The following is a 12,646-nucleotide window of genomic DNA, read 5'->3' as shown; positions in this document are numbered from 1 at the left end:
CACTCACTGCTGCCAGGATACAAAAGCGCATTAAGTTTCGTATTTGTTAAAATATTATAATGTTATTTTTTCCATCTTTGTTGATTATGAAAAGTGAACAGCACAAATAAGATGGGATGCATCGGGAGTCAGACGATTTGACCACTTCAATAAATTTAGTTTTGTAAAAGGCCTCTTTAAAACGAATTTCGTTTTGTATAAATTGTATCTAAATTTTTATAAAATTTTCATCAACCAATATTGCCTGGATTTAATATAATCATGACATGATGGGCATGCCGCTGTCACTTGCATTGAAATCTCATAAAAAAGGCTATGCCTCACTGACATGACAAATAAATAAAGCTTGAAATTTCTTTAAACGAAACAATTAAAAACGAAAGAAATAGGCAACTCACTGATTAGGCTAAGTAATCCACGATGTGCATTTCTCTCTAGGCGCGTTCATTCAGAGATGCGATCGTCAATTTCAGTAAACGAAACCATTCAAAACGAAAAGAAAAATAGTCTGATTAATCAATGGTGTGCATTTCTCTCGAGGCGCGTTCATACGGAGATGGCGATCGTCAATTTCTTTAAATGTAACAATTCAAAACGAAAGAAATAGGCTACTCACTGATTAGGCTAAGTAATCCACGATGTGCATTTCTCTCGAGGCGCGTTCATACGGAGATGGCGATCGTCAATTTCTTTAAATGTAACAATTCAAAACGAAAGAAATAGGCTACTCACTGATTAGGCTAAGTAATCCACGATGTGCATTTCTCTCTAGGCGCGTTCATACGGAGATGCGATCGTCAATTTCAGTAAACGAAACCATTCAAAACGAAAATAAATAGACTAGCCTACTCTCTGTAATCCATGATGTGCATTTCTCTCTATAGCGTTCACTACGGAGATGCCGATCGTCAATTTCTTTAAACGAAACAATTCAAAACGAAAAGAAAAAGGCCACTCTCTGATTGTGTAATGATGTGCATTTCTCTCTATAGGCGCGCTCACTACAGAGATGGCGATCGTCAACTTCCATCTTTGCAGAAAAGTTTTATTAATAAAAATCAATGGACACGCGTCACCGGATTACAAAGGCACTTCTTGCTTGTTGTTGCACGCACACAGATATCATGTTGAATAATGGTGGGCTCGGGCTCATAATAACAGTAAATGCCGTCGGCCTGACTCAGACACAACGTGCAGGGGTTGGGCTTGATTTTTTTGTTGTTGTTTTTTTGCCCGATCTGGCATTCAGTTTCTGAACGGTGTAGGCACAAGCCAACAGTTTGGTGACGCCGTCTGAGCCCATTATGTCATAATTTTTAATTAGTCACGGTAATACCGTATACCCCGGTAAAATAGGGAGGCGGTTTGACGGTTTCAAAATTCGAATACCGCCCAAGCCTAGTTATGAGCATGCTCAAGTGTTTTGTTTTTTGTTTGTTTTTACAGATGTGACAATGAACATTTCCAAGCACCTGTTCCGAAGAAAACAAAGATAAACAAGCAACAGGCAGTTGACATGGTTCCACAAACTCTGAGATTCATGCCCGCACGGACCGCAACTGAGTTGTCAACTCTGTGCCAAAACACCAATGCTCAGTTAATTAAAATTAAGTTTAAAATAGCCTAACTGTTTGACTATTTGAATGTAGTGTAACATTTTTAAATTTACTTATTTCCTGTGATCAAAGCTGAATTTGCATCATTACTTCAGTCTTGAGTGTCACATGATCCTTCAGTAATCATTAGTGCAGCACAATTAATCATATCGCAATCGCGATGTCAAGGCTATGTGATTATGTACAAAATGCTGAGATTATGGAATAAATACATTTGGGCTGTCAATGTTAACACGTTAAATTGATTAAATATTGATAAAATAATTAACGCATCAACACAGCATCCGTTCATTTTTGTCATCCTTTGGCTAGTGTTACTTTATATCAGGGGTTCCCAAACTTTTCCATGACAAGGCCCCCCAAATACCAAGGCCAAGGCCACTAGGTTCTGGCCAAACCTATAAAACTATATAGTTTTACCCAAACTGAATAATTAAGACAAGTTTAAATGGGTACATTTTCTAGAAAAATATTTGAGTCTTCATTTTCTTTTCTGACATCAAACACTTCTGTTAAAACTTAACACACTAGACATGCAAATTATGTGCAGTTTAGGCAGTTTTTGTGTGCTTTCATTTTAATTGAGCGTGAGCTGCACAGCAAAAATAGACTCAGCGCCGAAACCGCTTCACTGCTGCTCACACGACGCTCCTGCTCGCAGTGTAAATGCACTCATTGATTAACATGGATGCTGAAAAAATATGCACCGTTCACGCTTGCGGTGTGAAACGGCTGTAATTCACAAGGTTTCCTACATGTGTGTTCCGTGTGCACGTGTGATGCTGATGTTGCGCGATGTTAATCATGCGGCGCCACATTGCATTTCACCCCTTTCAATCCGATCAAAATTTCATTCGGATCGAGCTCAATCGGATCGATTAAGGTGTTTACATGAAGGTTTGAGCAGCATGAACCTGCTTAAGTTTTATCGATTAAATGAATTATCATCAATTAATCGATTAATCGTTAACATCCCTAGTAACAACTTACATTGTGAGAAAAGTTGTCTATTTTGAATAAATGCTGTTCTTTTTAACTTTTTATTCATTAATGAATCCTGAAAAAAGTATCACAGGTTATAAAAGAAAATATTAAGAAGCACAACCATTTCCAACATTGAAAAATACCAAAGTATTTAGTAGAGTATCAAATCAGGATATTAGAATGATTTCTGAAGGATGTGACACTGAAGACTGGAGTAATGATGCTGAAAATTCAGCTTTGATCACAGGAATAAATTATATTTGAAAGTATATTAAAATATAAAATAACTAAATATACAGTACCAGTCAAAAGTTTGGAAACACTACTATTTTTAATGTTTTTGAAAGAAGTCTCTTATGCTCATCAAGCCTGCAGTTAAAAAACAAAAAAACAAAACAAAAAAACAGTAATATTATGAAATATTATTACAATTTAAAATAATGGTTCTCTTTTTTAATATACTTTAAAATGTAATTTATTTTTGTGATGCAAAGCTGAATTGTCATCAGCAAGTACTCCAGTCTTTGGTGTCTTATGATCCTTCAGAAATCATTCTAATATGATGATTTGATGCTCAGTTATTATCAATGATGGAAACAGTTGTGCTGTTTAATATATTTTTTTGGAATACTTTTTTCAGGATTCATTGAGTAAAACGTTAACAGCATTTATTCAAAAAAACAGCATTTATTCAAAATAAAAACATTTCTAACAATATAAATCGTTACCATCACCTTTTATCAATTTAACGCATCCTTGTTAAATTAAAGTACTAATTTCTTTAAAAAATAGTTATTGTTCCCAAACTTTTGAACGGTAGTGTATATTGTTACAAAAGATTCCTATTCTAAATAAATACAGTTCTTTTTAACTTTTTACTCATCAAATAATCCTGAAAAAAGTATCTCAGGTTATAAAAAAAATATTAAGCAGCACAACTGTTTCCAACATTGATCATAAATCAGCATATTAGAATGATTTCTGAAGGATCATAAGACACCAAAGACTGGAGTACTTGCTGATGAAAATTCAGCTTTGCATCACAAAATTACATTTTATTAAAAAAGAGAACAATTATTAATAATATTTAATAATATTACTGTTGATGTATATTACTGTACTTGATGAGCATAAGAGACTTCTTTCAAAAACATTAAAAATAGTCATGTTTCCAAACTTTTGACTGGTACTGTAAACATAACCTATTACATTTTTTCCCCCGTTTTTAACCCCCGGTCGGAATGCAAAAAAAATTCTCGGGGGAGGACAAAATATTTGCGAAAGAAAGCAAAAACCATGTAATTTTTCACTAATTTTTCCCGTCAAAATGTCTCTTTCAGGGCTGTTTATGACAGGCTCAAATACAGGAGGTTTCTATATTTGCAGTCTATGGTTCAGTCATACGTTTAAACAGTAATAAACTTACTCATAATTGCCTTGACCTTCCCTGGATCCAGGCCATCTCTTGCCTCTTCACCGCATGCGGTCTTGGATTTTCCACCTAAATACCGGAAACAGTGATACTTGTAGGAAGAAACATTTAAAGTATAATGGTATATTACTATTAGTACTTGTAAATGTACCTCTAAGGTTGCTTCGGAGAAGAGTCTCCATGTCAAAAACACTACAGAGGGGACACCTTACCATAGAAGTGGACGTATTGGCATGATGCTGCCCTCCATGCACTTCTGGACACAAACACTTCTGATCCAGGATAGATTTCAACCTAAGGATACAACAACAAAAATGACCAGATAACGTTTTATTTTATCTTTGTTATTAAAAATAAGAAGTAGTGATGGGCATTTTTCAAAAATAATGCATTCGAATATTCAGGCTCATAAAAATCAAATGGTGTTTGGTGTCATAACCTTATTTTTTTTATAATACAATAAAGATGCACAATTCTGGATAAATTGAGAATCACAATTTTTTTTTATGAAAATTATTAAATCGAACCAAAAATTGAAATCTTGCTAATCGGAATCAAATTGAATCTGGACATCTGTATCGATCCCCAGCACTAGTGTGTGTCTGTATATTGTAAAAACACTCACTGGGGTTAGGCTTATTCTTAAAGGAGTGATCACCTACAATCTTCACTTTTCCACGAGAATCAATGTATGTTATGATTGCCTAACGATTATACACTGGCCGGGAAGCCGATATTTAAAAGTGAAGCGTTTGTTTACCTCAGGGTTTGTAAAATAGCCCACGTGCACGCGCACTCAAATACGAGATTTTGGCCGTTTCTCAATATGCGTTCTTGTCTGTACTTGCGTTCTTGTGGACTTGTGAAACGTCATCAGTCGCTGCCCAAGTACCGTCCCAATACACAAGTTTGCATTTTGGCAAGAACGGTTAAAAATCCCGGAAGTGTTCTTGACACGCCCATTTTACCGAGGATGCATTGGTTGGTAACTTGTGTGAACTTGACGGCAGAAATATCCCAGCATTCATTTCGGCATTCGAGGAACGAGAGGTCAATACAGCAAGTCGTTTTTCTACAATTTCATCGCTAAATTCACTTCTGAGAACATTTGATGCGAGAAATCAACTGTGTAGATTTCAAATATTGGCATTTTTCGAAAATGCGCTCAAACGTTTTCGGAAGTGAGAATCTTCAGCGTAGGTAGCTTTATTGTTATGAATATACATTACATAGTGTACAGTTGTAGAGTAATCCCTTGAGCTGAGGGGTAGGCTTGGGCGATAAAGCCTGGCTGTTACCGTCAATAATTCTCGTTATGTTTGGGCACTGCAGACACTGTGCGGGGGTGTTATTGCGCAATACCAGCAAGAACACATCGTCTCAAACTGTCAGCGGCGTTCTGTGTGCTCGTCACCTTGTGAGTTCATTCTTCCAAGAACAACTAGCAAGAGCGTTCTCCCCAAGAACACAAGTCCGTTCTTTGCATTCTTGGTTTTGAGAAACACCCTTTGATTTCTTCTCTGTCTTGACGTCACGACGGGGGAGGATATGCCATATATGGACAGCGCAGCAGGAAGCTCGCCCTTACCCTCTCCCCTCTCCCCCTCATATTCAGTCGCGAAAGATGCAGAAACGAAGTGCACACATGAGTTGCTCTGTGGTTGACTGCCAGAATCAACATGTAAATGTGTTTTCTCTACCAAGAACGGACCTAGCTATCAGGGACCAGTGGATTAAATAAATTTTTAATGACGCGGTTCCTTCAACCCTTCCCACTGGCTTATCGTTACGTGTTTGTGCTAAACATTGTACGCCGAAATCCTTCACAAATTTGGGGCAATATCAGGCGAAGTTGGCATCGAAGCTCGGGAAAAGCGCCATTCCAACAAAATTGCCTGCAATTGAAACGGTGAGACTGTGTTTTTATTGCTCTACTGTGTGTAACAAACAGCATCTAGGTGGGTTTTCGCCTGGAAGGCTTTATAGAAATCTGGCATCCTACTGAACGAAGTTAAACTGAGAGAGCGTGGCGTTCACAGACACCAGAATGAACGAATTCACAGTAACGTTCATCAGGCAGTAATGCGGTACGTTCAGTTCACTTTCGCCCAAAATATGAACGAGTTGATGAACTATCGTTCAATGAACGCGTTCAGGCACAACACTGGCAGGAGTATTAGCTTCGAGGTATGGGGAATGGCTGCTAACGTACTTTGCAAAAAACAAATGACTGAGATCATCATGAATTCGGTTATTGTTTATTTATTGCCTAACGCTTATATATATGAGGCGCCGTCTAGTTTGTGTGTGTGTGTGTGCTCACGTCTTATATTTGTGTGTGTGTGCTGTGCTCGTGTCTCATATGAGTAACTTTATGTGCGTGAGGGTTCATATACATGTATGTGTGACTACTTATTAAATATGCAAGCGTGTTTCATATATGTGTGCATGAATGAAGTTTGATTTAAGCCCTAAACGGCGCCTCATACTTATACACTGGCCGGGAAGCCGGTCGCATTCATTCACAACTTGCGCCATGATGTCAGTTTGTAATGATATGCTAAAGCGTTACATGCGGTGTCAACCCCCCTCCTTCCTGCAACCAATCAACGCGCCCCTCATTTGCATTATTATAATGACCGTCCACGACAGCCAAAATATCGCATCAGATCTCGCGAGACAATAATGCCTACAGAAATAAGGGTCTGAGGAGCTCTGTTTATTTTTTTTCCACTTTTCTTTTTTAGAAGGGCCTGAAAGACTATAATACAGCAGTAGGTATCCAAGGTAATACTAGGGTATGACTCCTTTAAAAAACTTGAAAAGTATTAGAACAGTTAGAATAATCAAAAACAAGGAAGTTTTTTTTTGGTCAAAGAAAACTACATATCAAAAGAAAGAATTTAAGTGATTTGGTGTCTGAGAAACTTACACTAGTGTTGGCTGCATTGTTTGATGGTACTGGGTATTGTCCAGGTGCTGTTATCATGTTTTTAAGCTCCGCAATAGACTGTTGAATAACACGAAGTGACTCTTCCATGTTTCCCATTTCTTAAATGCAAAATCAACAAGATACTTCACATTGAGGGTACGAAGGAATTTGCAAAAGAAATATAAAATATTCCTAAAATGTTAGATCTTAAGAGACGTAAATAATAAGGCACATATTGTGCAGATCTTACTCTCTACAACAAATTCTCAAAGGTCTGATATGTCCTCCCGTATGTCCTTGTATGGTTGTGGCAAGTCTTTTTTCTGGATCTTCTCCATAAGTGCTCTCTGCTGTGAGACTTTCATTGTCTTCATCTTGGTGTAAACAATAAATAAATGTCTGAATAACATGCACCTCACAAAGAAAAAATAAATAAAATGAAATGAAATGGCCTCTGCACGGACAATAAGGAAATATGAAAATAATAAGAGAGTCATAAAAGTTCTAGTTAATAATAATAATGCATCAATGTTTTTGCAAAAAATATCAACCATTTTTAATATTATATTTAATAATAGTTTAAGGAGAACTCCGGTCAATTTTAACATTGAGCTCATTTTTTTGTACATTTGGAGTGCTGTCAATACAGAGAACAACGACACAAATCGGTGTTGCCTACACCGAGTTATTCTATTTTTAAAATTTGCACCCTGTTGACTTCAATGGGGCAAGTTTTAAACCTGCTTTTAGCCTCTTAACATCCTTGATGTGTCATTACAAGTGCACAGCCAATGTGAGTGATTCCTTCAGAGCAGGGTTCCAGACTGCGACCATTTTTTGAGAATGTGCGAGTTAAAATTGTATGTAGTCGCATTTGTGCGAGTGCATGGTCATGTACAACTCAGTTAAATTCACGCATGAATTTTCCTGCATTGAACTTGTTTTAGCGCCCGCCAAAATTAATTGTTGTCCCGCCAAAGACTTATTTGATCGGTGAGTAATGTAGATGAACTAACGTTACATGTTTTCATGTTTAACTGAACGAGCAGAGATAGAGACCCGGTTGCGCGCGCACACACTCTCTTCGGAGCAGGCGAAAGTGTAAACAAGACTTCACCGTCTACAAACTAAGCGCTGTCTTGCTCTCTCTCCCTCGCACATTTTAATCAAAATAAATCGACACGGTGGTAAAAGGTCGGAAGACCAAAGTTTCATGTGGAGCATTCGGAGATTTTTTTTTTCCTGAATTACCGCTGGGTGAATTGTGCTAAATAAGTTGCCTTATCTTCTCTGAAAAGCATTCCGGACATTCAGCTGACATAAAACAACACTTTAATTAAACGAAAAAAACTATCCAATGATGAAATGTTTTCTGTGTTGACACAAATCTTGGATGTCCATGTCCTAACTGCTGGGATAATCACACAACGCGCATGACATGTCCAATTCGCGAACTAACGACTCATTTGAACCGATTCATTTTAATGAATGGTTAAAACAACTGATCTTTCAAACACTGAACTCAGGAGACGTCTGAATCAATGTATAACTAATCAGTAACACTTTACAATAAGGTTCTATTGATTACATAAATTACATAAAAAGTACAGTTTGCTTACTCAAGCTTAAGCTTTAAAATAAATAAAACCACTTGTTTTTTTGAAAAGCATATGACAACATTTTTCCTCACAGTGCTATCAAGAATCGATAAGAGAATCGTTAAAGAATCGGATCGATAATCAGAATTGTCAGTGGCATTGATATTGATAAAATCCCCATCCCTATGTAAAGACAGTAAATTTATAATCAAACTTTAAAGAACATACATGTTTTTTAATAGTTTTTTTGAGAGTTAAAAGATTAAAACATTTTGCTAACATGAGGTCTTGTGTCACTGTCAAGTCTTTTTACATCAGTGCAAAACTAGGGTATGCAGATTAAGACCACTATTCATCAGCATGCATTGATTAATCCCATGGCATGTAGCAAAAAAACAAACAAAAAAGAAGGTGCGACCAAATCATATGCAGGTGCGACCAACTGAGAAAGTTGGTGGCAGCAGTGCAACCAGTGGAAAAGTTAGTCTGGAGCCCTGCTTCAGAGTGAAAACGGGTGAATCTGACTGCAGTAGATGTGAAAGATATGGATAAAAATCATACCTGCAAACTCCACACACTAAAAAAGGTGACAGTGTCGGGGGGGCAGGGGTGCAGACTAACTTTATTTTTTTTTATACATGCCATGGGATTAATCAATGCATGCTGATGAATGATGTATAATAATAATAATAATTAATCTGCATACCCTAGTTTTGCACTGATGTAACAAGACTGACAGTGACACACAATAAGAGCATGTTAGCAAAATGTTTTAATCTTTTAAATCTTAAAAAAAACTATTAAAAAACATGCATGTTCTTTAATGTTTAATTATAATTTTACTGTCTTCACATAGGGATGGGATTTGATAACATTTTATCAATAATAATGCCACTGACGATTCTGATTATCGATCCGATTCTTTTTTCTCTCTTTTTTCTCGATTCTTGATAGCACTGTGTGGAAAAATGTTTTACTTTTTTTTAAAAAAGTGGTTTTATTTATTTTAAAGTTTAAGCTTGAGTTAGCAAACTGTACTTTTTATGTAATTTATGTAATAAATAGAACCTTATTATAAAGTGTTACTGATTAGTTATACACCGATTCAGACGTCTCCTGAGTTCACTGTTGGAAAGATCAGTTGTTTTAACCATTCATTAAAATTAATCGGTTCAAAGGAGTCATTAGTTCGCGAATTGGACGTGTCGTGTAGGCTATTTGCAGTATATTAAATCATTTTTGACAATTATTTTGCACTGAAATGAGTCTGACACTCGAGTCTGTCAGCTCTGACAGCGCTGCATCACGTGCACCTGCGCAATATCATAGCTTATGATTTCCGAAAATAGTACTATGTTGTCAACTAGTGATATCATCACAAGAACTGTTGAGGAATATGCAACATAATTTAGACAATTATTTTTGTCATATAGTTATAATAATAAGTTATAACTGTCAGACACTATCATTTCACCGTGCATGCCCTCGCAGGCTCGCACCGAGCGAGGCTGAACATGACCTCAGCTTCGCAGCTGAGACACGAATAGACTATTAACTTAAAGGGGGGGGGGGGGCGGGTTACAATGGTGTTTCATGTATTCAGAGTTGTTTACAGTGTTAAAGAGATGGATTCTCATGCTAAACATGGCCAAAGTTTACAAAAAATATTTTAGACGAATAACAGAGAATTTTCTGTGCCGAAAATCGTACTTCCGGGTTGGTACAAGTTTCGGCTGATTTTTTTCGATCATGGATCTAATGACGTAGACCAGAGAGGAACTCCTTATATGAGCATTTCTCCCGGAAAAGCTCGCCCGCGCACACGTCGACCAGAGGAGAGCGAGACCGCGCACATCAACAGGAAATCATCGGCAGCGCTGCATAGGATTTGTTCAAGAATGTCTCTTCAAAGTGTGTTTTTGGATGTGAGGGAAAGCTTACCGTGTTTAGCTTCCCAAAGAACCCAGCGTTAGGAACAGTGGATGGAGTTTGTTTTTCCGGGGCAAAAATGGAGATGTGCAAGACTGTTTGTTCCCTGCATTTCGACAATGATTGTTTTATAAACAAAGCCCAGATCGATGGATTTGCAGATCGTCTAATGCTTAAGGATCGAGCAGTCGCAATGATAAAGGTTCGCGGTCGCAGGTGGTGAGTAAAACTGCTTCAAATGTCTCTGTGTGTTGTTAGCAATCATATACTGTCTATGTTAGCAATCGACGCGTTAGCAGCACAGCTTCGGCCCGCCTCCAGACGCTCGCTTTTTTCCGGAAAGACTCGGTACAGCCTATCTTTCTTTTATAAATATAATAAAACTAAAGACTTTTTGGAGATATGAAGGATGCAATACTACTCTATAGTAGTGTTGTCAAAAATATCGATATTTCGATAAATATCGATACTGAAATATCTGAACGGTAGTTAAAGTAGTTAGTTCACCCAAAAACGAAAATTATGTCATTATTTACTCACCCTCATGTCGTTCCAATCCAAGACGTTCGTTTAATCTTTTTGATGAAATCGGAGATCTTTTTATCACTCCACTGACAGTCTACACAACTTGCACAATGACATGCATTTCTGAAGAAAAGCAGAAAGACACAATCATTTTTAAATACTGTGAGTGCATCTGTTTCACCCATTATCTTCTGTTGGATTAGCCTACATTTTTAAATCTTCTGTTTTTAGTTGTTACCAGAGCATTTTCCTGAAAATAGCAATCACACAATAAGAAGTATTAAAAAAAAAATCTTTTTCTGCACATTAATGTCAATTAACTATTGAACATAATTGCTTGTATTTTTTATGTATATCCAGTAGTGTCTGATATTCCAAAGAAATTTAACGGTAAAACTTTACAATAAGGTTTGTTAGTTAACTACATTAGTTAACATGAACTAATAAAGAACTGCACCTATACAGCATTTATTAATCTTTAATTTCAACATTTACTAATGTTTTATTAAAACCTTGTAAACATTAGCCTAGTTAATGCACTGTGAACTAACATGAACTAACAATGAACAGCTGTATTTTTATTAACCTTAAAGTTACAAACTTACAAATACTGTAACAAATGTATTGCTCATAGTTAGTTCTTGTTATAAAGTGATACCAATTTAGGCTAACATAAAACAAAGATGAGTACAATTATCATTATCATTAATAAACTGAATTTTGTGTAAGTTACAGTGATAAAAACATGAAATAGGCCTAATGCTGCAAACAGAACACAAAACAGTGTAAAACTATAACACAGTAGGCGCGTTTCCTCTTGCTCACACCGGTTTGAATAACATATAACGTTACTTAAAGTCTTTTTACATATCTCTAAAATTAAAATAAACAGATTTGAGGGCATTAGCACGTTATACTCACCGCTAAACTGAATGAGTTGACAAGGCCAACCTCGCTTATTGAACTTCTTTTCTTCCAGAAAACGCCTCTCTTCCGTTCCACTTGTGAATGACCACGGGTTGTATTTCTGTCATGTCTTTGTGTTTTAATTGTGATAGTCCACAAATATGAACGTATATGAATGATGTCGTCAGTGAATAATCAACCAAACCGTATTTTATGGAGCAGACACTACGGGAAAATACGCTGACTGACCCGTAACCCGTAATGAGCATCAGCTGATCTCGAGACTCGTTGTGAGGACAACGACCGCGCGAAGGAAGAAGATCTGGTCACGTGCGGGCAATTTATGCGGGCGGGTGAAAAAGTTCGTCTTACAAAACAGCATAACTGCAGTACAAACGGTAGACCTATGAAGACTTCATATGCAAAAACCAAAAAGTCCATCTGAAGGTTTTTTATTTATTTAATTTTTGTTTTTGCATTTAAAGTCTTCACATGCATATCAGTGCATCAGTGTTATTGTTTCAATCTGGTTTCAATATACTTCATTATACAGCAGATCTACAGTTGTACTGCAGTTATACTTCACTATAATGAAGTTGTACTTTTTGTACTGCAGTTTTACTGCTGTTGAACTTCAATGTAGGCTACTGCAGTTATATTGTATCTATACTTCGTTATACTGCAGTGCAAATCTACAGATGCACTTCATTGTACTGCAATTATA

The 12,646-nt window shown here is 36.8% G+C and overlaps 1 protein-coding gene and 1 long non-coding RNA gene across 2 annotated transcripts in view; one reads left to right on the top strand and one right to left on the bottom strand.

Moving 5' to 3' along the window:
* The window catches only part of LOC311302520 (uncharacterized protein), a 747,744-nt gene that overhangs the window by 541,050 nt on the left and 194,048 nt on the right, over nt 1-12,646 (top strand). The window lies entirely within an intron of this gene.
* Nucleotides 3,825-12,361, bottom strand: LOC311302588. Its single transcript, XR_014629605.1, has 4 exons — nt 11,938-12,361; nt 11,032-11,139; nt 4,245-4,326; nt 3,825-4,101 (listed from the first exon to the last, which is right to left on the bottom strand). It is a non-coding gene; the product is annotated as an uncharacterized lncRNA (long non-coding RNA).

The sequence above is a fragment of the Rutilus rutilus genome, assembly GCF_951802725.1.
Source record: "Rutilus rutilus genome assembly, chromosome: 13".
In the NCBI taxonomy this organism is placed as follows: Eukaryota; Metazoa; Chordata; class Actinopteri; order Cypriniformes; family Leuciscidae; genus Rutilus; species Rutilus rutilus.
The sequence above is the reverse complement of the archived record's forward strand: the minus strand, read 5'-3'. Positions and strand labels throughout refer to the sequence as shown.